General features: G+C 43.2%; 1 protein-coding gene across 6 annotated transcripts in view; it reads left to right on the plus strand.

Moving 5' to 3' along the window:
• LOC105463733 (microtubule associated scaffold protein 1) overlaps positions 1 to 23325 on the plus strand; it is a 166469-nt gene that overhangs the window by 2002 nt on the left and 141142 nt on the right. For 3 of the 6 annotated variants that reach the window (XM_011710987.3, XM_011710990.3, XM_011710991.3), the window contains exon 1: positions 3099 to 3247. The exons of 1 other annotated variant lie outside the window; for it this stretch is intronic. The gene's annotated coding sequence lies outside the window, so the exon portion shown is untranslated. Of the gene's footprint in view, positions 1 to 2779; positions 2847 to 3098; positions 3248 to 7320; positions 7340 to 23325 lie in introns of those variants that run through there. 2 more of the 6 variants (XM_011710988.3, XM_071068579.1) reach the window with 2 other exon arrangements.

A 23325-nucleotide genomic window follows, 5' to 3' on the forward strand; every position in this document is an offset into this window, starting at 1 on the left:
TAGTACAAAGAGCTTTCTCATTCTTTTTAAAAGCTTTCATAGGATTTCATTTTATGCCTGTATCATGATTTACCAGTCCTTTACTAAAGAATATTTGTATTTAAAAAAATATTTTATTATAAACAACGCTGAAATAAACAAGGTTGTAGATACATACCATTTCTCATGTGCGTTGTAAGATAAACTTTTTTTTTTTTTGAGACAGAGTCACGCTGTGTTGCCCAGGCTGGAGTGCAGTGTCACAATCTCGGCTCACTGCAAAGTCCGCTTCCTAGGTTCAAGCGATTCTTCTGCCTCGGCCTCCCAAGTAGCTGGGATTACAGGCGCCTGCTGTCGTGCTGGGCTAATTTTTGTATTTTTAGTTGAGATGGGGTTTCACCATGTTGGCCAGGCTGGTCTCGAACTCCTGACGATCTGCCCGCCTCGGCCTCCCAAAGGGCTGGGATTGCAGGTGTGAGTCACCGTGCTACCACGCAGGGCCAAGATGAACTCTTACATGTTTATTTGCAATATTGTTAGGTATCCTGACCTAACCCCTATGGACGTCATGATAATTTACATTAATATTTTCATTGTGACTGCTTGTCTATATGTTTACTAACACTGTAGTTATCAAACTTTCTAATCTTTGACAATCTGATAAGTGAAAAAATGGTTTCTCAATATAGTTTTAATTTGCATTTTCTCATGGAGGAAAAAAATTGAGTTTTTTTTTTTTTTTTTTTTTTTTTTTAGGATAAAGGGCCACAAAGTTATGTGAGTTATTATTTTATCCTTAATATTGTTCCTGGAGTCTGTAGCAGGTCAGCATCAGAGTTCAGAGATCAGGAATATGGCAACATGCCCAGAACCAAGATGAAAAGAAAAGCCAATAGGCCCCATTTCATGAATATTTGCCTTGAGGAGTCCCTGAAGATGTCCTTAGAAGTTAACTTCTGTTTTTACGTGGAGACAATTAGAAGTTAAGTTTCAGATTCCCCAGTGCCTGCAAAAGTGGCTCTAATTACTTAGCAGAGGATAGTCTTTCTCCCCCTTCAAACCATCTGATACAAAAATGAAGTAAAACTGGTTCTATATTTATAGATATAACTAAGCCACACAATAGGATTGTGGGGTTTAGACCAAATCATCTAGGTCACATCAGGGTTACAAAGATTAAATGATATGTTTAACACAAGAAGTATTCTGCTTAGGGATGGAGGCTTGCTGCTAATTAGCATAATTGCCTCGTGACTTGCAGAAACTATGTCAGCGTTTTGTTTTGTTTCTGTGTGCTTTTTCATAGGGAGAATCATCTGGTGGTGTTTAATACTATATCTATTTAAAATTAATCACATGCCTTTCCTAACAACAGGGATCATGTTAGTTGCATCTATCTTTTTTTTTTTTTTTTTTTTTTTTTTGAGACGGAGTCTCGCTCTGTTGCCCAGGCTGGAGTGCAGTGGTGCAATCTCGGCTCACTGCAAGCTCCGCGTCCCGGGTTCACGCCATTCTCCTGCCTCAGCCTCCCGAGTAGCTGGGACTACAGGCGCCCACCACCACGCCCGGCTAATTTTTTTGTATTTTTAGTAGAGACGGGGTTTCACCGTGGTCTCGATCTCCTGACCTCGTGATCCACCCGCCTTGGCCTCCCAAAGTGCTGGGATTACAGGCAGTTGCATCTATCTTTACAACAGGGATTTCAAAAGCAAGTGAGAAGCGTCGTTATGTAATGGAATTAAAAAAGGAGATTAGGAGTTAGGCTTGCTGGGTTTGCACTTGCCCTCACTGGCTGTGTGACCTTACGCTAGTCACTTGACCTTTCTGAGCTTCAATTCCTCATTTGAATAATGGAGATAATCTGACCTTTATACCCCTGGGTTTTGTAGTCAGGAAAGAATGGATCATTGTACATGTGAAAAGGCTTTACAACTATCAACGGCAAGACATCTGTCAGTTATTCTAATATTCATGGTATAGAAAACTGTGAAATACAGCGTCCTTAGGTTTATTCTCCAAAAACGTTCACTTCTCTTTAAAAGCTTTTAGCAAACCACAATCCAGGTAACTAAGAAGAAATATTAAAAATTTGTTCTCAGGTTGTCTGACATTTCGTGGTTCAGTAATGTTACATCTCTCACAGGCAGAATAGCATCTTCGGACAAGTTTTCTATTAAAAATATGTTTTGTAGAAGAAAATATTTCACGGGCCTAAAAGACAGCCGTGGATGAAATTCGCTGAGTTTAGCAAAGAGCGAGGACTATGTTTGTGTTTAGAGAAAAGTGGGTCGGGCCTAGTTTCTCTCCCTGGGGTTCTAGACTCCTTTCCACGTTGTATCTGAAGCTCTAACAGCTGGGAAGCTCCTTTCTTTAACCTTTATTACACACTTGCTAGTAAACTTGCTAGAAGCATGAAGATAATACAGACTGCGAATCAGCCCTTCTAAGACACAATCACGACTCCTTCCTTGAACGTCTCCGCCCTAATAATTCTGCCACGGTCCCACCTTCTATCCGCCCCGCGGTGCGAGGCCCCTCGGCCTGCAGGTGGCCAGAGGGAAGCAGGAGGCAGATCCTCCACCTACGCCGGCCCGGCCTGGGCCCCAGCGCTGGGTGCGGCGGAGCCCTGGGCTCCTGCGGGGACGAGTGTGGTCCCGGGACGCGCGGTGCAGCCAGGTGCGCAGGCGGCAGTGGCAGCCGCGGCGCCCCGCGTCGCACGTGGCAACAGGTGCAGCGCTGTCCCGGCCTGGCGCCGCGGGGCGTGGGGCGCGTCCGCACTTAGCCCGGGAGCGCGCGGAGCGTCGGGATTGGGACCCGGGAGCGCGAGCGGAGGGCGGGAGCGGCCGAGCGGAGTCCAGCGCCCCAAGGTACGGCCTCGCACGTCATTCAGGTTCCCGGGACGGCCGCTCCCTGGGGCGGCGGCTGGCCTTGGTCTCCCGCCGCGAGCCGCTGGAGGGGAGCCTTCGGAGGGAGCCGCCGCGGGTTGGGGCGGGAGGCCCGAGTTCGGCTATTTACAAGTTTCCCGAACTCCCCGCCCTGTTCCACCCCCTGGCGGCCCCGGAGGCGGGGAGGCGAGGAGGCCGGGGCTCCGGGTCCCTCCTGGTAGCCGCCGCAGGGCTGGGGTGGTGCCGCGCCGCGCGCCCCCAGGTGCAGACGCCGCCCCCGAGACCTCCGGGGCGGGTCCGCGGCGACCCCGCCAGCGGTCCAAAGGGCGCCCGCGCTCCCCGCCGCTGCGTCTCTGCTCCCTGGGCGCTTGAAGGAGCTGCGGGTAAGTGCGGGCTGGGGACTGTTCCCGCTGCCCCGCGGCCGGGGTGGAGAGGAGACCGGTCCCCGGGGAGGGGAGGGGGCGTTCCGGGAGCTTGGGGGCTGAAGCTGGGGCGGGTAGGGGGGGAAGGGGGTGGCAGCGCTGGCGGAGCGGAGGCGGGTCTCACGTGGGCCAGCGCAGAGCCTGCGGAAGGGACGGATGCGGATCTCGTTGCTGTCACCTTGAAAGTGACCGAGGAGCTTGACAGTGGACTCCTTACGCCGCCCACCCGGGCCCGACGGTCCCAGCCTTCTCGCTGGGTCCCTTCTCAGCGGAAGCAAGCGGGGCCGAGAAAGCGGGTGGAATAGGGTTGCTGCAGGTCCCAAGACCCCTCCCCGCGCCTCGCTACTTTCTGCAGCTCGTTTGCACTTTTCACGCTCTAGAAAAATCCACTCTTAATTAAGGTGACCTTATTGACTACTCTGTAGTACTTAGTAGACTTAGGTGTTTACTGACGAACCTTTTTCTTTTTTGAAGACGTACTCCTTTCTACCAAATTGTTTGTTGATTTTGACTTGGAGTGATTTGGGCCTAGGAAGGAAGAGGTTAATTCTTCATTTAGCCTGCGTAGTTACACATACTCTGTTAAAGACTGTTGGTTTGAAATAGTGTTCTAAGGAAATCCAGTGTGTTTTGTTTGTTTCAATGAAACCAAAGTCTTAGGCAAAACGGTGGGTGAAAGCTTTCAAGTTTTACCAGGTGCAGGTGATTGGAAGTCAATCATCACTAAATCACAGCACTGGGGCTGGAGGGTGGGAGTGGGGGGGTTACGAGTGGATTTCAGGAGGAAGGGAGGGAATGCAGGAGGGGAGGGTATGAAAAAAGAGAGTCATTGCTTCCTGGGAACGAGTGACCTCTTTAAGGAGGCTATATAGAAGATAACAGTGCATAGATAACTTTAAAAGGAATTGCATAAACATACTTGCAATTCTGTAGACAAATTTCTTTTTCAGAGATGATTAGGGCAGGAAATGGACAATTTAAATTAAAAGGATGATGTCCTGTTAGTACAGTGCTTTGCAGTGTAGAAAGTGCTGTTACAGATTTTTTCTTCTTAGGCAGTATATTCCATTAAGAAAGCTATACACAGAAAACATTAGAACTACATGCTTATCCTTAAAACCAAAACTAAAATCCTTAGAAGTGGAATTTAGTTTAAAATAATATGTAGTTATTTATGTAGCTTGCACCAAGTTTTTTCATCTATTCTTTTTAAAATCAGGTTTATGAAGAGAAAATAGTTCTTGGTAGATCTGCTTGGTAGAAAATCATGCTTGGAACAAAACCTTTTAATTATATGTCAATAAGTCAAGGTTACATTTTGGAGTATAATAGGGTTAGAAAATTCTAGATAAATATCTTATAATTTTTGGAAACTAACCTGCAGTTATTAGACTCAAGCATTTAAAAAGCCTGTTACTTAATAGCCCTGGTCTGTTAACCCTGTTTATGATTTCAAAAGTAATCCATGCTTGCTGTATAAAAATAGGTAGATTGAGAAAAGTGAGTTAAGCAATGTCATCAAAGATAATCACAGTTAATATTTCAGAAAATACTTGTTAATATATAGAAAATACTTTTTTACAGTTATGTAGTTTACCTAAATATCCTATTGCATGCTAGGTTTTTTGCTGCTTAATATATCATGAAAAATTTTCCATGTCATTAAATCTTCAGAAATCTTAGTGGTTACTTAATATTACATTACATAGATGTATCAAACTTTTTCATTTATTTCCACTTACTATTACTAAATATACTTTTGCAACAAATACCTTCTCAAAACTTTATGTGCAAGGTTAATATCCTTAGAGCCTTTGAAATACAGTTGTTAGTTGGAAGATCTCATACATATTGATCACTTGCTTTCCAAAAAGTGTTTAACCAAATTATGTTCCCACCAGCACTCTGAGAATACTGGTGTTACCATATTCTTGTCATCATGGAGAATCATCCTTAAAAGGAAAAAAAAAAAAAAATCTTCCCAGTTTTATAGGTGAACAGTGCTTTCTGTATATTTGAACTTTGTTTGATTACAGATGATTTGAACACCAAAGAAATCTAGTTGTTTTCCATTTTGAAATTTAACATAGTGCCGGATTTTTCTCCTGGGATATTAGTTTTTTTCCATTAATTCATAAGAACCTTTTATGGATTGATAGTAAATCTTTGCCATTCATATTGCAGATACTTTTCCCTTTTTATCTTTGCTTTATATATTTACAGTGTTTTTGACATACACAAGTTTCTTTAATGTTGATAAATGTGTTGACTTTCTCAAAACAGAATTTTTAACACTTCTAAATCTTAGCTTCAGAACTATGTGTGACTGGTAGAAGATTTTTTAAAAAATTTCCAGCCGGGTGTGGTGGCTTACACCTCTAATCCCAGCACTTTGGGAGGCTGAAGCGGGTGGATCACAAGGTCAGGGGTTCGAGATCAGCCTGGGCAACATGGTGAAACCCCATCTCTACTAAAGATAGAAAAACTTAACTGGGTGTGGTGGTGTGCACCTGTAATCTCAGCTACTTGGGAGGCTGAGGCAGGAGAATCGCTTGAACCTGGGAGGCGGAGGGTGCAGTGAGCCAAAATCAGTCCAGTGCACTCCAGCCTGGGTGACAGGTCAAAACTCCATTTAAAAAAAAAAAAAAAAAAAAAAATTCCCCAAATTCTGAATTAGAATCTTTTGAAATTCATTACAAGAACTTCGATATCTTGGAGTAGAGACTGTTGCAAAACTAATTGCATTTGTTGATGAGAAACCATTGGGCTTGGTGTATACTATTAGGAACAGCATCCTTTGAAATCGGAGCAGAAAGTTTTAAATCCCAAAGATTGAATGTTTTCAGATCTGTTGTTCTGTGATTATACGAAGTAGGCTCACACTCCATTTATTTTCAGTAATCTATTTGTAGTATCATTTTGCCAGATTCTTCTTTTTATAGTCATTATTATGGTTTCATACGGACTTGTTGATGATGATTCTTGTGTTGATGTCCAGACAAATGTCCTGTATGTGTAGTTAAAAAATTTCCTGGATTAATTTCCAATACTGCTACTCAGCAAACTATTTATTTGGGGGGGGGGGGGGAACACAACTTCCTGATTTCTCAAAGTTGAGTTCTTTCTCTGTGTTGTAAAAGCTTAAATACACCCTGAAAGGCCTCACTGAAAGAAGTGTGTTCTCCATCAGAGCCTGAGTCCCTTTTATTCCCCAAGCTTACAGCTTAAGAGTAAGCAATAGGACCGTATGTGAGCCATAAGGATGAAATTGGAGTTCAGCTTAGTGAACTCCACATTTTTAAGTGGAGTTTTAAACTCCACATTTTAAGCACATTTTTAAGTGCCCCTAAGCACTTAAAAATGGCCTCAGACTTTCTCTGGAGGAAGGCAGGCCCGGGAGGGAGGCGACCACTTAGCAGCGGGTACAGTGGTGACTGTGGCCTCTTGAGAAGGAGGGTGAGTGATCCCACCCCGCAGGAAATGAAGGACTAGATGGGATGGTAGAACTCAGCTAGCTTGAAATCTGGCCCCAAAAAGCCTACTCTGACCAGGAAGTCTCTATACCTGGTTTAGGATGGTCCAGTCAGTATAACCAGGAGTTGAGTTTGACTTGTAATATCTTCTTTTTTTTTTTTTTTTGGAGATGGAGTCTCGCTCTGTCCCCCAGGCTGGAGTGCAGTGGTCGGATCTCAGCTCACTGCAAGCTCCGCCTCCCTGGTTTACGCCACTCTCCTGCCTCAGCCTCCCAAGTAGCTGGGACTACAGGCGCCTGCCATCTCTCCCAGCTAGCTTTTTGTATTTTTTTTTTTTTAGTAGAGACAGGGTTTCACCGCGTTAGCCAGGATGGTCTCGATCTCCTGACCTCGTGATCCGCCCGTCTTATTTTATTTTATTATTTTATTTTATTTCATTTTATTTTATTTTATTTTTTGAGACAGAATATTGCTCTGTCACCCAGACTGGAGTACAATATGATCATAGCTTACTGCAGCCTTCACATCCCAGGCTCAAGTAATCCTCCCACCTCTGCCTCCTGAGCATCTGGGACTACAGGTATGTGCCATCATGCCTGGCTAATTTTTGTATTTTTTTTTGTAGAGACAAAGTTTTGTCATGTTGCCCAGGCTGGAGTTGAATTGCTGGGGTCAAGCAAATCCTCCCACTTCAGCCTCCCGTAGTGCTAGGATTATAGGCATGAGCCACTGCTCCCAACCTAAAAATTTCTTTCTTTTTTTTTTTTTTTTTTAATTGAAATGGAGTCTCACTCTGTCACCCAGGTTGGAGTACAGTGGTGTGATCTCGGCTCACTGCAACCTCCACCTCCCAGGTTCAAGTGATTCTCCTGCCTCAGCCTCCTGAGTATCTGGGATTGCATGTGTGCGCCACCATGCCTGGCTAATTTTTGTATTTTTAGTAGAGACAGGGTTTCACCATGTTGGCCACGCTGGTCTCGAACTCCTGACCTCAGGTGATTGCCTACCTCAGCCTCCCAAAGTGCTGGGATTACGAGTGTGAGCCACTGTGTCCGGCCTCAAAATTTATTTCTAAACCAAGTTCTGTAGATGATTGCCCTGATGATGGTTATTTATTTATTTTCTTAGAGAAAATCCCTCAGTAATCTTTGAAATTACTCTTGGATCTGGGGCAGTTTTCCATGATGACATTAATGCATGACTTTTTCATGTTCACTCGGCCTTAGATGGTAAAAAAGACTTCCATTTTGGAGATGACAAATTTGGGGGCTCTTTGCTATGTGGATACACAGGATAAAACTTCATTTTCATACACTATAAGCAGATTGGCAACTGGTGATTGCCCTGATATATAAATGTTGCACAATCAAGGAAGAAAGGGTGGATTTTCTGAACAAATTTAGAGTGTAAACAAGGTCGAACTTGGAAGTGCTTCACTTAGGTAAATAGCTTTCAAGTACTTCAGAAGTACGTATTTGCATATAAATCTTGATTACAAAATGACTTGGTTCATTAAAGCTTAGACTTCAAGCTGTATATTGTAAAGTAGTAAAATTGTATTTATTCAAAGGTAAACTGCATTTAAATCTTGCTAGCAGGCCCCTGTCTAAATTAAGAATGTTCTTGTCGGCCGGGCGCGGTGGCTCAAGCCTGTAATCCCAGCACTTTGGGAGGCCGAGACGGGCGGATCACGAGGTCAGGAAATCGAGACCATCCTGGCGAACACGGTGAAACCCCGTCTCTACTAAAAAAATACAAAAAACTAGCTGGGCGAGGTGGCGGGTGCCTGTAGTCCCAGCTACACAGGAGGCTGAGGCAGGAGAATGGCGTAAACCTGGGAGGCGGAGCTTGCAGTGAGCTGAGATCCGGCCACTGCGCTCCAGCTCCGGCGACAGAGCGAGACTCCGTCTCAAAAAAAAAAAAAAAAAAAAAGAATGTTCTTGTCTGCACAGTAGTTGGATTTTTTCATTCTAACCTAGAAACCTTAATTTTGAAATTGTAAAATTAAGTAAAGATAATCTTAAGGTCACTTCAAGTTTCTCGTGAGGAAACATGTTTACTTTTGGAGTGGCGTAGATTAGAATCTTTTTGAGCAGTGAAAGAAGATGAAGTGCAGGTCCTGAGTTTCTCGGACTAGCTGGGAAGGGCAAAGGGTTGCAAGGAGGCCGCACCTCCTGGGAGCGGAGTTTGCCCTGAAGTTGCACTGATTTCACATTTCAGTGAGGTTGTGTGGAGTGGAAAGGGAGGCTTGACAAGCTCGTAGATTTTCCTTAGACTTTAAGCTCCATACTGAAGAGTATGTTCATTTATTTTAAAATGAACTACATTTAAGCCTTGCTAGCAGACCCATATCTAAATTAAGTATGTTCTCGGGGCTGGGCACGGTGGCTCATGCCTGTCATCCCAGCACTTTGGGAGGCCAAGCTGGGCGGATCATTTGAGGTCAGGAGTTCTAGACTACCCTAGCCAACATGACAAAACCCCATCTTTACTACTAATACAAAAAATTAGCTGGGTGTGGTCGCAGGTGCCTGTAATCCCAGCCACTGGGGAGGCCAAGGCAGGAGAATTGCTTGAACCCAGGAGGCGGAGGTTGCAGTGAGCCGAAATCATACCACTGCCTTCCAGCCTGGCCAACAGAGTGAGACCCTCTCAAAAAAAAAAAAAAAAAAAAGAATGTTCTTGGGCCTGGCTCAGTAGCTCACACTTCTAATCCCAGCAATTTGGGAGGCCAAGACAAGTGGATCACCTGAGGTCAGGAGTTTGAGACCAGCTTGGCTAACGTGGTGAAACCCCATCTCTATTAAAAATACAAAAGTAGCTGATGTGGTGGCGGGCACGCCTATATCCCAGCTACGTGGGAGACTGAGGCAGGAGAATCACTTGAGCCAGGGAGGCGGAGGTTGCAATGAGCCGAGATCACACCACTGCCCTCCAGCCTGGGTGACAGAGTGAGACTCTGTCTAAAAAGAAAAAAGAGTATTCTTTTATACACATTAGTTACATGAATAAAAGTAAGAAAAACCACACATTTTACCCTGATTCTAACCTAGAAGCTTTATTGGTAGGACACAGTGTGAACACAGCTACAGGGAAGAACAGACTAGGAACAGATCAGTCTTTCAGGTAAGACGTATTGGAAGAGGTTTTTAAACCATTAAATGACCTTATTCTTTTAAATGCAGAAATGTGTACCTTATAAGTAAATTGTATCTTAAGCTTCATGCAGAAGAAAATTAAATTTGAGGACTAATCAAATACAATTATTCTGATCTTCTGTTAACTAAAACATTGAAGGAGATTTTGTGTCCTAAAACGACATTGGGAAGGGAATCTTGAGAAAGACTCATACTTATCAGAAGAGTAGGAAGAAGAGGCATAACATAGATTCTTGTGTAAATAATGTTTGTGACAGTGTTCATTAAGTCTTGACTGTTGGATGGTTAGCTTATCTTTTGTGCTTTTTGTACATGGGAAACATGGTAATATTTAACTCGAGCATTATTTACACTCTACCAATCTGGATGAAAAGAATCAATATTTCTTCACCTTATTTCTGATAAGCAGTTCATGTGAGGTGTTCAGCAGTGTTCAATGACAAATTAGAGATTTCTTTTCCTTTATGTTCATTTTGTAGATTTTTGAATGATTGTTAGCAGTGAATGATATGAAGTTGAAACTGCATGTCCTCTTAAAACATAGTTCACTTGGCTAGCTTTATGGAACAAAAATAGAACCCAGCACAGATATGAGCAGTTTCTGAGATGACATTGAAACATAGACCTACCCCCCTTCCCGTGACCCCTGTGTCAAGGTGGCTGAGTCATATTTCCCAGAATTCTGATTAAATCACCTTGCACTATTAAAATGTTATTTCTTGTTATACAGTAAACTACTACACTGTAATGATTTCATTGATAGTCAAATTACAGAATTGAACCGTCTTTGCTTATTACTGTGACCCTAACCCAATAGGCTTTAACTGAAGTGAGGATGGCAGAAGTCCTTCTTGCCGGCGGTCAGGATCGGGTGGAGGGATATTGGAGAACGAGAAATGGATTTAAAAGGGCTGAGCCATGCCAGGACGTACCTACCAAGAAAAATTCACTTGTTTTATTAGATCCCCAGTCTAGGCCCCACATACAGAACAAAGTCATTTATACATAGTGTATGGTTAGGCTTATATTTTCATGTCAAATGATAAAAAGCATGAGTAAAAATCCTTGCTGTTAGAATATTATATTTGATTTTCTTTTTTCTTTTATCTTTTTTTTTTTGAGACGGACTTTTGCTCTTCTTGCCCAGGCTGGAGTGCAGTGGCACGATCTTGGCTCACTGCAATCTCTGCTTTCTGGGTCAAGTGATTCTCCTGCCTCAGCCTCCTGAGTAGCTGGGGATACAGGCATGTGCCACCATGCCCGTCTAATTTTGTATTTTTAGCAGAGACAAGGTTTCACCATGTTGGTCAGGCTGGTCTTGAACTCCTGACCTCAGGTAATCCACCCTCCTTGGCCTCCCAACGTGCTGGGACTACAGACGTGAGCCTCTGTGTCCGGTCTGTGTTTGGTTTTCATCAACCTCAGCCATTTTTGAACACTTTCTATGGGCGAAACACTGTGAGGTAGAAGACAAAAAAAAGAATTTGACCTCTTTTCTTGGAGGAGTCAGAGAAACCCCAATCATTGTGAAAAGTACAGTTTTGGAAATGTTAGTAAGTATTCGTGTTGCTTGAAATATTCTCCTAGGTTGTTAACATTGGGCCCTGCATTGAAAATTCCACCTGCTGTCTTGACCAAAGGTTGGTCACATAGGCTGTGTTAACATTCTTGGTTGTATAAAACATCCTTATCCTTAATCATGCTTACCCTTTTCCTTCTCACCAAAAGGATTGAGAAGGAAAATACTTAGCACAGAACTCTTTGGCATCTCTTAATTTCTCTCAGTGAGAATCTTTAGTTACCTTTTCCAGTATCTTTTTGCTACATCTTGTAAGCTTCTTAAGGATAGGGTCTAAATCTTCAGATGTTGAGTACATTTTTACTTTTATAATTATTTCTCCCAGATGTGGTCTGGAATAAAGCATCTCGAGCTCTGACGGCACGGGAATTTGAAATTATTTTTTCAGATAGTCACAGCTACTGGAAGGTCTTTTAAACCACAGGTATTAATTTCCTTACTGCTTTTCTCTGCCTTGCTCCTTGCCCTCTCCTCTTGCCCTCACCCCCTCATCCCGTGTTTCATACTCAGCAAGCAGAGGGAAGGTAGCTCACCCTCAGTCTTGTGTCTGACTGAAAGGCCACGGCTTTGGGAGCCAAGCATCAGAGCTAGAAGGTGCCAAGTTTCCTGTTCCTTCTGAGTTACTGTTTTTTTATGAAGAGTCAGTTTCAGAACATCTGGCATACCCATGTATTAATACATGTATGTAATTGATTCCACTCCTGATTTATTACATTCTCTATTCGTGCAGACGATCACAAGTTGACAATTTCTCTTGACTAGGGACTTAGGCTGTTTTCTGTTTGGAGAAATATGTATGTACAACTTGAAGAATTCAGGTAACTTTTCAGGCTAGGATTGTTCTTATTACATCTAATAAGATTTGTGTTTCAGAGTAGTTTTGCGTTTATGTAAAACTTCTCAGTAGTTCACTAGACTTGCTGGTTATTGAACTTGATTTAATGCTCTGAAGAAGTATTTTCTGTTTAATGTTAAAAAAATTGTTTTGCTTTCTAATTTTTTTTCTTTTTTTTTTTTTGGAGACAGAGTCTTTCTCTGTCACAGGCTGGAGGGCGGTGGTGTAATCTCGGCTCACTGCAACCTCCACCTCCCGGGTTTAAGCGATTCTCCTGCCACATCCTTTTGAGTACCTGGGACTACAGGTGTGTGCCACTATGCCCGGATGATTTTTGTATTTTTGGTAGAGACAGGATTTCCCCATGTTGGCCAGGCTGGTGGCGATCTCCTGGCCTCAAGCAATCTGCCCACCTCAGCCTCCCAGAGTGCTGGGATTACAGGTGTGAGCCTCCGTGCCCAGCCTGTGATGTTGCTTTATAGTGTTTTTAATGGCACCTGTGCAGAGGGGTTTACTTACTCTTCATTTGAATTTGAAAGAGTAGGGTCAGTCAATGAAAAAGGGGATAAGAAAAATCCTACATTTCTGTTTCTGTGAGGAAACCTAAACCATATTATATTGCAGATAAGACTATTTTGTTGGAAAGTGCTGGTTATAGCTTATTAAGCTGAGCATTTAAAAATGTATAACCTTGTAGATATATAATCAAATGAAAATGATTTTCTCCTTATATAGTATCAGTTGTTTTGATCTTGAATGAGTAGCCTTCCATCCTTCAGTGCTAGGGACTGCTTTTCTTCTCTCCTTCCTCCTGTTTTTATTGAATTTGGAATAATAAATAGAGATATTTTACCGTTTAGCTAGATTTTGCCCACCATGACATCCATTATGATACCCTGGGGACGTACTTTATTATAGCATTGGAAAAGTGTTATGGGTATCAAGAACATTTGGTGCAATAATGTCATAGAGAGTGCACAGACTCAACAGGCAAAATTGGGTTCATGTCTGAGATTTTCCTATTAACCATGTGACCTTGGGTGAAATTTCATTACCTTTGCTCCCTAGTTGGCTCATCAGGACACTAGGAGGTAGGGGTGGTAGTACCTTGTCTCCTGGGGTTATTCTGATACAGGTGCCAGGTATATAGAAGATGATGAGTTAGTGCTAATAACCATCCTTTGTCTCTAGTTTTAAATCTTTTGATTCATAGATAGGTGTTTCATTTAGTTTCTGCAGCTTAGCCTTGGTGGAGGTGTTGCTTGGATCTGCTGGTGCTGTCTGTTGGGAGTTAAATTCTAGGCTCAGGAGGCTGATAACTTTGCTTCTTCCTTAGGAAGAATGAATTTGTACCAAACATTGGAGATTGTTTATTCTCAGACTCCAGCTTTGTCACCTCTTGTTTTTCTTGAAAGTTTAAGTCTAGTGGGCTGCTGATACTCCATTTGCACTGTATTTTCAAAAAATTAAAGCAGATACTTTTATCTTTGGTAAAGTCTGTAAATTATGTTGCCCATTTGTTATCAATCAGCACAGTCAAAAAACAAGTGAGTCATCATTTTGAACTTATCTTGCACTTGTGGATATTACAGTACTAACATTCCCTGTTCCAATTTTTCACCTGTAACATAGTCCAGAGTATTTGTATTTTAGAGTTTCAGTTGTAAAATGTTACTATTAATATACAGTATTTAAATATAAAAGCAATTCTGTATTTTCATCTTTTAAGCATAGTGAAAAATTAATTCCCTATGTTTGTAGCAAGCACATTCTAAATATGATATTAAGAACTGATCACAATGGCCCTGTGGTTGGGCAGCGCACGTCATGAGTGCTCTCTTTTATACTCAAGGAGAGTGGGGACCACAACTATTTGGATAAATGTTTTATCTTATGGAGAGTAAGTTATGGAACTGGGACTGGACTTGTACCAGTCCATTTTCCACGCCCAATATGATACTGTTATTTGACTAGTTTTAATGCGAGTGGAAGTAATAGGTTTCTGTTGCCAGGTTTTTCTATACATTGGTGCTGAAATGGGATAAAAGTCATGCAGCAGTTCCCCCCACCCCCCCGATAGTTTGCTCTGTCACCCAGGTTGGAGTGCAGTGGTGCGATCTGGCTCACTGCAACCTCCACCTCCGGATTCAAGCAGTTCTCCTGCCTCAGCCTCCTGGGTAGCTGGGATTACAGGTGCCTGCCACCATGCCCGGCTAATTTTTGTATTTTTAGTAGAGATGGGGTTTCACCATGTAGGCCACGCTGGTCTCGAACTCGTGACCTCGAGTGATCCACCTGCCTTGGCCTCCCAAAGTGCTAGGATTACAGGAGTGAGCCACCGTGCCGGGCCAAGCCATGCAGTAGTTTTGGTATGTAAAATTTCAAATGGCATAGCTGAGAATTACGGTTTATTTTCCCATTTTCTAATCACAGAACATAAAACCGAATGTTAAATGTTGTAAACCATTAAGATTAGTAGCACAAGTGACAAATTGACAGAGATCATTACAATCATGTATTCCACTTACATAGGACTTTATAGCTTTCAGATTGCCTTTTTCAATAAGTCCTAATAGAACTCTATAGAAACAATCATTTGAATATTTAGATTTTTTTGTATCTCATCTTATAGATTAGCAGTCTGAAGTCTTATATGCTGGATAGAAACTAATATTTTTTTTCCTGAAACTTTTTTTTTTGAGACGGAGTCTTGCTCTGTCACCCAGGCTGGAGTGCAATGGCGCGATCTCGGCTCACTGCACCCTCCACCTCCCAGGTTCAAGCAGTTCTGCTACCTCAGCCTCCCAAGTAGCTGGGACTATAGGCGTGTGCTGTCATGTCTGGCTAATGTTTTGTATTATTAGTAGAGGCAGGGTTTCACCGTGTTAGCCAGGATGACCTTGATTTCCTGATCTTGTGATGATTCACCTGCCTCGACCTCCCAAAGTGCTGGGATTACAGGTGTGAGTCACCGTGTCCAGTGGAAACTTTTTTAAAAAGTAGAAATCTTGAATTCTGTTTCCTTATTGTAAGCGACAGAGAGGCAGGTAATTAGTGGAGGAAATGGAGGTAATCCCAGATGGAAATGGAAGTAGGAGGTGAGGCCAGTGTCAGAACTGGGAGTGGATGAATGCCCTCACAAAACCACAGTTTCGGCTGAATATCAGTCATGATTTTTAGCCCTAAAAGTCATCAGTTCTCTATTTCCAAATTGTCTTCTAAGGAGTATATAGGGTTGGGACTGTACAAGTAGGCCCCGTTTGGAGGTTGGCTCTCCTTGGGCCGCTGCTGTGAGTTAAATGTGTATATACAGTCACCTTCTGTTAAAGAACTCTTACTGGCCAGCAGAAAGCCTAACATAGGTAATCATTTTCAAGAAAAGAGTGCAGGAAGTCGATGTTTAATAAAGGTTGGGAGGTATAAGGTGAGGTGCCAACTTGCGTAACTGCGCACACATGAAGACATTTTCCATTTGGTGTTGGCATGATTCAAGTGGAAAATTATTTCCTTTTCACCAAGTGGACTTTGAAGGGGGATGACAACTCTGAAGTTTCTAAACAAGGAAATGTTCATGGTCATTTAACACTTTGGGGTAAAGATTTTATATTTCAGCTGTAAACTCTGCCCTGCCCATGCGATCTACCCGCCACATACCTCAAACAACCTGTGCTACCTTTTAGGTATTAAAAAAAAAACTAACTGCATATAATTTAAAATCCAAAAGCAGCCAGGTGCAGTGGCTGACACCTGTAATCCCAGCACTTTGGGAGGCCTAGGCAGGTGGATCACCTGAGGTTGGGAGTTGCAGACCAGCCTGACGAACATGGAGAAACCCTGTCTCTACTAACAATACAGAATTAGCCGGGCGTGGTGGCTCATTCCTGTAATCCCAGCTACTCAGGAGGCCGAGGCAGGAGAATTGCTTGAACCTGGGAGGCGGAGGTTGCAGTGAGCCAAGATCGCGCCATTGCACTCCAGCCTGGGCAACAAGAGTGAAACTCTGTCTCAAAAAACAAACAAACAAAACAGACTAAAAGCATGCATGGTCTGTACATCAAATCATTTCTTTAGCATAACTGTACAGTCCTTGAGAATGGCTTTGATAAGCTCTGGGTATAGATGGTGGTTTTAATTATTTACTTCTGTACAAACAGCTCATTGTGTGAAAGTAAATACTTTGGGCCCAGTACTATCCTGAAACTTACTGTTTTGCCTCTTGTTTACTGATTTTCATGAAAAAGGTTACTTTCTGATGGAATTTTGAAAATCATCTACAGTAAGATGTGATATCTAAGAGAGCAAGGACTTTATTTTGTTTCTTCCTCTGGGAGGAGTATTTAGAATTGTGCTTTTTATTTTTGTTCAATACATTGTGGAAGGAATGTTGACTCAGATTGAGAAATATGGTTGAGAGTCTCACAAGTCCGTTGGGTTAGGACTGCAGGCAACTGGCACATGATCCTTCCTGACCTGCTTTTCAAGGTAGTTGTTTAGTGTGTGGCTGTTGTACCCTACTGGGTTGTGGCCAGAGACCTACTTCAGTAGAAGGGTCTAGATAAGTATGTTCAGCATGTAACAGTAAAAGATGATATTCTGAGTAAAGAGACAAAAATGGTAACTAGTAGCTGTCGTTAACATTTAAGGGTTTCAGTTGGGTAGGAAGGATTAGTTGGCAAGCAGATTACAGAAAAAGAATGCGGAAAAAAGAATGCGGAAAAAAATCTGTAGATTCCAATAAGAATTCATAAATATGTTTCAGAATACACACTGCTGTTCACTACCACATGATCTTTGAAACAGTTTTTGAGATAAAATTAAGTATCATGAAATGCAGTGCACCTGACTTAAGTGTGCAATTATATAAGTTTTGACAAATACACATCGGTGTAACCATCACACCAATCAAGGTACAGAATGTGTCCATCACCCACACAGAATGCTTTTTTTTTTTTTTTTTTGAGTTGGAGTTTTGCTCTTGTTGCCCAGGCTGGAGTGCAGTGGTGCAATCTCGGCTCACTGCAACCTCCGCCTCCCGGGTTCAAGCCATTCTCCTGGCTCAGCCTCCTGAGTAGCTGGGATTACAGGCACCCGCCACCATGCCCAGCTAATTTTTTGTATTCTTGTAGTGATGGGCTTTCACCATGTTGACCAGGCTGGTCCTGACCTCGGGTGATCCGCCCGCCTCGGCCTCCCAAAGTGCTGGGATTACAGGCGTGAGCCACCGCGCCCGGCCAGAAAGTCTTCTTGACTGGATGAATAAGCTATTGAGCTTTGGTTGTCAGAAAAGTGAGGATGATAATAAGGCTTGTTTTACAAGGTTCTTGACATAACAGTAGCAACGTACAATTGTGCGTTAGAAAGTTTCAAAAATTTTATGTAACTGTAAAACAGCCCGATGAGATGGATTGTTAAATCCGTTTTTATCCATGAGGAAAATGAGGCAAGAATGTTTTTGGCTTATAACAGGTAACCCAGTTCCTGGTTCAATTTGGGAGCTCCTTGATGAAAGTATGCTCCCCATGTCAGGTGGCTATAGGGTCCATATATAGGTCCATAGCCGTGCAGACCTAGCAGGTGTTTAGGTGATTTGATTATTGTGAGAAGGAGGGTGGAAATAGATCAAGAGTACACATTGGAGTAGAGTTTACGGTCCATTGCTGCTATTTATTAACTCTGTTTTGAGCAAGGTACTCACCTTCTGGAAAGATCAGGTTTAGCATCTCAAAGGAGGAGGGATGGGGGAATGTGACTGTCATGTGACCTGTCTGTCCCATGGGACTGTCTACTGGGAGGATGACTGTGGGAACATTGTGGACTTTGAAGAGCTGTGCACTGATGTTGTTATCTTTACCCATGGTGGAGGCTGTGGGCTGTTCCTCATCCTGGCCTCACACACTGTGCTGGCCTGGAGTGGAGCAGTGGAATTGACAGGGTGTCGGAGAGTGGTGGCCCCTCTTTGTCAGTCCTTGGATGTGCCAAACACTGTGTTTACACAGCGCTTTCTCTCACCAGCCCTTCTGATGTCCAGAAGCTTCCAATCGCTTTTCAGCAATGAGGTCAGCCTCACTCTACAATGCTTGTCAAGTGTACTAGGAAAGAGTCTTTTTAAAAAAATTCTACTTTTATTTTCTTTCTGAAATGTATAGCCATGATACAAAACAGTATGTGCTGGTTTGAGGTGGATGAGTTCGTAAGGGATTCGAAGAACTGATGTGCTGTGGCCTGACCGAAATTCTTTTGTGATAAAGCTCTGCTCCTGTAGTCTGTTAAATGTTGGTTAACATAGCTCCTTAACTCTTAATACTAAACGTGGAACCCAGCTCCTTCATACAGCTCGGGTGGGTCCACTTCTTCCAGCCCCAGTCAGTCTCTCAACTACAGAAGCAGATGGGACGCTTACACATTGTGACCCCAAATGGAACTTTATTTCTTTATAACCCAACTGCCCCCCACATCCTCATTTCCCCTTACTTGTAGGGAACATATAATGTAGCAACCTGAAGATAACTCATTGTTTTTTGGTTTCAAACAGTCGCTTGCAGATAAATATCCACGTGAGGATGTTAAGTGTGGTCAGTTCACACTTCCTATCTGAGACTCTTCTCTCCTCTGAAGGATGGATTTCCTCCTTCCTCAGCGGCACACCCACTTCTGAGATGGTGCCTGGGTCCTTGAAGAGCTTTTATCTGAGATGGTGCCTGGGTCCTGGAGGAGCTTTTAGCATGGGGTGAGGGCTGTCTGGTGCCAGGCACTGCCTTCCAGACCTCGCTGGCCTCGACGGAAGCAGCTCATTGGGGTTAGTCTTTGGGTGCCTCTGTCCCAGGCTCGTGTGTGTGTTGGTGAATGTGGGCTCTGATGTGGCTTCCATTGCAAGAAGGGTCAGAATAGACTGACCCTTCCTGGATGTGTTCTAGGCCGCCTTTTTCTTGTTTGTTTGTGTTTTCCAGAGATGGGGTCTCGCTCTGTCACCCAGGCTGGAGTGCATTGGCATGATGGTGGCTCACCGCAGCCTGTAACTCCTGGGCTCCAGTGATCCTCTGGCGTCAGCATCCTGAGTAGCTGGGACTATGGGCATGTGGCCCCCACGGCTAATTTTTAAATTTTTTAGGGACAGGGTCGCACTGTGTTGCCCAGGCTGGTCTTAAACTGGGTTCAATAGATTATTTTGCCTTGGCCTCCCAAAGTGCTGGGATTACAGGCATGACCCACCGTACCTGGCCTTAGGCGTTTGCTGATCCATCGGCCCTCTCAGTACGTCCCTTGGTGTATTTCTTTCTCTCCTGGTGTGTTGCTTTGATCTTTGCAGAGGTGAGAAACTGCCCTCCAGATCTCACCACTGCCTTTCTCATCTACATCAGAGGTTCCAAATGTGCATCTGTGACCCTGGGGTGCCTGGTGACAGAATGTTGACTTGGACATGGTGAGATGGAATAAAAATACAGTGTACCAAGATTTTCCTAAGGCTATATGTATATTACTTAAACTAAAGGAATGTTTTTTATGCTGCAGTTTTGTATCCCCTTCACTTTTTGTGTTAAAAAAATGTCCTTTTATAATGGGTTGGCAGTAGTACAAATTTTGTCTGAAGTGCCCGTCATGGCGAAATGAAAGCTGACATCCCCATGCTGTCTCTGCAGAGGTTTGGAGTGGGGATGTCCTGGGTCCATAAAATCTGAGAGGCAGAGAAGCATTTCCCTGCCTATGCCTTCGTCTCAGCTCAAGCTTTATCTTCTTCTGGAAGTGACACTTCACTGTTTTCTCCGTATCTGTAACAATGGAGCCTATTCTCTGGGTCCCTTTAGCCTCCAGTCGTTTCTGTCTTCGCAGTTTCTGTAATTATTTCCTTGTCCATGTTTGTTTTCCTGGCTGAACTGTAGGCTCTTTGGAGGCTCTGTGAAGGCTGGGACCATCTTATTGAGCATTGTGTCCCCATCACCTAGCAAAGAAGCTGGCGCGTGATAGAAGACATCGGAATGTTTGTTGCATGAATAAAAGTTCTTGTTATAGGTGGGGCACAGAGGATCACACCTGTAATCCCAGCACTTTGGGAGGCCGAGGCAGGTGGATCACTTGAGGCCAGGAGTTCAAGACCAGCCTGGCCAACATAGAGAAACCCCATTTCTACAAAAAATACAAAAATTAGCCGGGCATGGTGGTGCACACTTACAATCCCAGCTACTCAGGCCGCCAAGGCCCGAGAATCTCTCGAAGCTGGGAGGCAGAGGTTGCAGTGAGCCAAGATTGCGCCACTGTACTCTAGCCTGGGTAATAGAGCAAGACTCTATGTCAAAAGAAAAAGTTCTTCTTGTTATAAAAAGGTCACTCGGTAGCGGGGATAAGGAAGCTGACAGAGTGGTGTGAGAAGTGCCCCCATTCTGTAGCCATGGAACTTCTCTGAGACTGTTCTGCTTGCTATTGTATACATTCCTCTTTTTGTAGCCAGTTGGAACTCTGAATATAGTAAAAATTACACAGGGATCATTTCATTCCTAAAAGTCTCTAATATGGTGGCTCATGCCTGTAATCTCAGCACTTTGGGAGGCTGAGGCGGGCAAATCACCTGAGATCAGGAGTTGGAAACTAGCCTGGTCAACATGGTGAAACTTCATCTCTACTAAAAATACAAAATTAGCCGGGCATGGTAGCATGTGCCTGTAATCCCAGCTACCTGGGAGGCTGATGCTGGAGAACCACTTCAATCTGGGAGGTGGAGGTTGCAGTGAGCCGAGATGGGGACATTGCACTCTGGCCTGGGCAACAAGAGTGAAACTCCATCTCAGAAAAAACAAAAACAAAAACAAAACAGTTGTAAGAAAATTAGCAGGGTTTAGATTGCCAACTAAAACATCTTACGTCGATGTCACAGCAGGGAATAGGAGTGTTCTCAACTGTAACTGTGGATTCAGTTAAATCACACTGCCATTTTGCCTAAAACAGCTAAGCTATAGGAAGTTAGTGTCAAAAGGAGAGATGTTATTTTATTTAACTTATGATTAAATACTTTATACAGAGTTGAAATCACTTGGAGAAAGGCATGAGTGGATACTGAACTATTTGCTTTTAAAACATTTGGGGGCTGTTGAATTCCACAAATCTCAATTGGGTGAGCGTGGGTAGAACATTTCTCTTCCATCTTTCAGTAGAAATCTTCATTGCGTTCATCTCTGCCTTTAAGCTCTGAGTGACCTTCATGTCATCGGGGCCCACAGGTCTGTGGGAATCGGAGTGGTGGTCCAGGCCTCGGTTACTAGCGTTTGTTGACCACAGCAGAGCCTCAGATTGCCGTTAAGGATGGAGTCTGTTACTGAGTTGTTTGTTGAGAAATTACTGCTGGGGGCACTTAGTTGGTGTCTGTCTTGCTTGAGCTTCAGATACCAGTGATTGTAAAGGCCCTCAGCAATAGCCTGTCAGACCCTTGGAAGTCAGACTCAAGGACTGTCTTCATGGAGCCTCAGGCTGAGCTGAACACATTAGCCCCAGGAATACAAAGCTAAACAATGTCCAACTTGTGAATTTCCACATTCTTCTCATAGCACAACAGCATGCACATTGCATATCTTTTTATTTAAAAAAAAATTACATCATCTCCTCCTCCATGTCTAGTGAGGACAGAGTCTGAGGCCTGGTGTGCTCCCTCTTCCTACACTCCCATCGAAGAAAGTCAAAAAGTGGCCAGTCCTGGAGCACTGAGACTTTGTTCTGCTTGTAAGGATAAGAGAGGGAACTTGGCTGGTCCATGTTGTATTCCTTTGTTTTCCTGGCACACCACCACCTTTAGCAGTCTCTGGAAAATTCCAACTCCAGAATGGATAGAATGGAGAGAACACCTCACTCACCTTCATAGCCGGAGACTCCACTAGGCAGGTGGTTGTTGTCAGAGCCAGGACCAGTGAGTGAATCCTCTTTATTTCTTGGAGCTGTAGCTCAGAGTCAAGCCAGGTTGCCTTCTGAAATACAACAGCCAACATGTTATCCTTACTGTGTTCTTAAGGGTGTTTTTGTTTGTGTGTGTGTGTGTTTTGTTTTGTTTTTGAGACAGTTTCACTCTTTTTGCCCAGGTTAGAGTGCAATGGCACAGTCTTGGCTCACTGCAAACTCCGCCTCCCAGGTTTAAGCAATTCTCCTGCTTCACCCTCCTGAATAGCTGGGATTACAGGTGCCCACCACCACGCCCGGCTAATTTTTGTATTTTTAGTAGAGATGGGTTTCACCATGTTGGCCAGGCTGGTCTCGACCTCCTGACCTCAGGTGATCCACCCACCTCTGTCTCCCAAAGTGCTAGGATTATAGGTGTGAGCCTCCACGCCTGGCCAGGTTTCATAAGGTCTTCATTTAATGTTACCAGTAGAAACCTGGGGATCAAACATTATTTACACCATAGACTTGCGGGTTCAGAAAAGATGTTACAATTCTTTACAAAATCCAAGTTAGGGATAAAGAAAAGGGATCAATTTTGATGTCATGATGGCCTTGGAGGAAAGGTGTGATATGAAATACATAAATGTATTTTCTCTGAATTTTTGATGTACTCTGCCATAAAACTTCACTGTTAAAACATTTAAACCTAATTTGAGGGTCTTATGCTTCATTTTAATAGTGAGATGGAAAAACCAATCCAATATTTATCTTGAATGTGTAGTTCTTAAAATTCAAGTTATTATAGCCTTCTTTTGTAGAGGCGTAGCAGAAGATAATGTATAGTTTTAGCATCGGGTGTATGTAGTGTTTCTGGTAGACCTTTTCCAATTAGAAATGATATAGTATATGGTTATATTTATAAATAGCACAAGGGAATGTTTAACTTACTACATCGTCTTGGTATGCTGTGCTTTTTTTGAAAGGTGACTAACATTTTCTTTGAATATTTTTATCAATACCTTTTCCCAAAGCTGTTACACACATCTGAAATCTCAGTGTTATGAATGGACACGACATTTAAGGGAATAAAAAAATCCCATCAGTGAGTTGTTTTAAATTTCCTGGCTCAAATCCAC

This window comes from Macaca nemestrina, chromosome 8 (assembly GCF_043159975.1).
Source record: "Macaca nemestrina isolate mMacNem1 chromosome 8, mMacNem.hap1, whole genome shotgun sequence".
Lineage (NCBI taxonomy): Eukaryota > Metazoa > Chordata > Mammalia > Primates > Cercopithecidae > Macaca > Macaca nemestrina.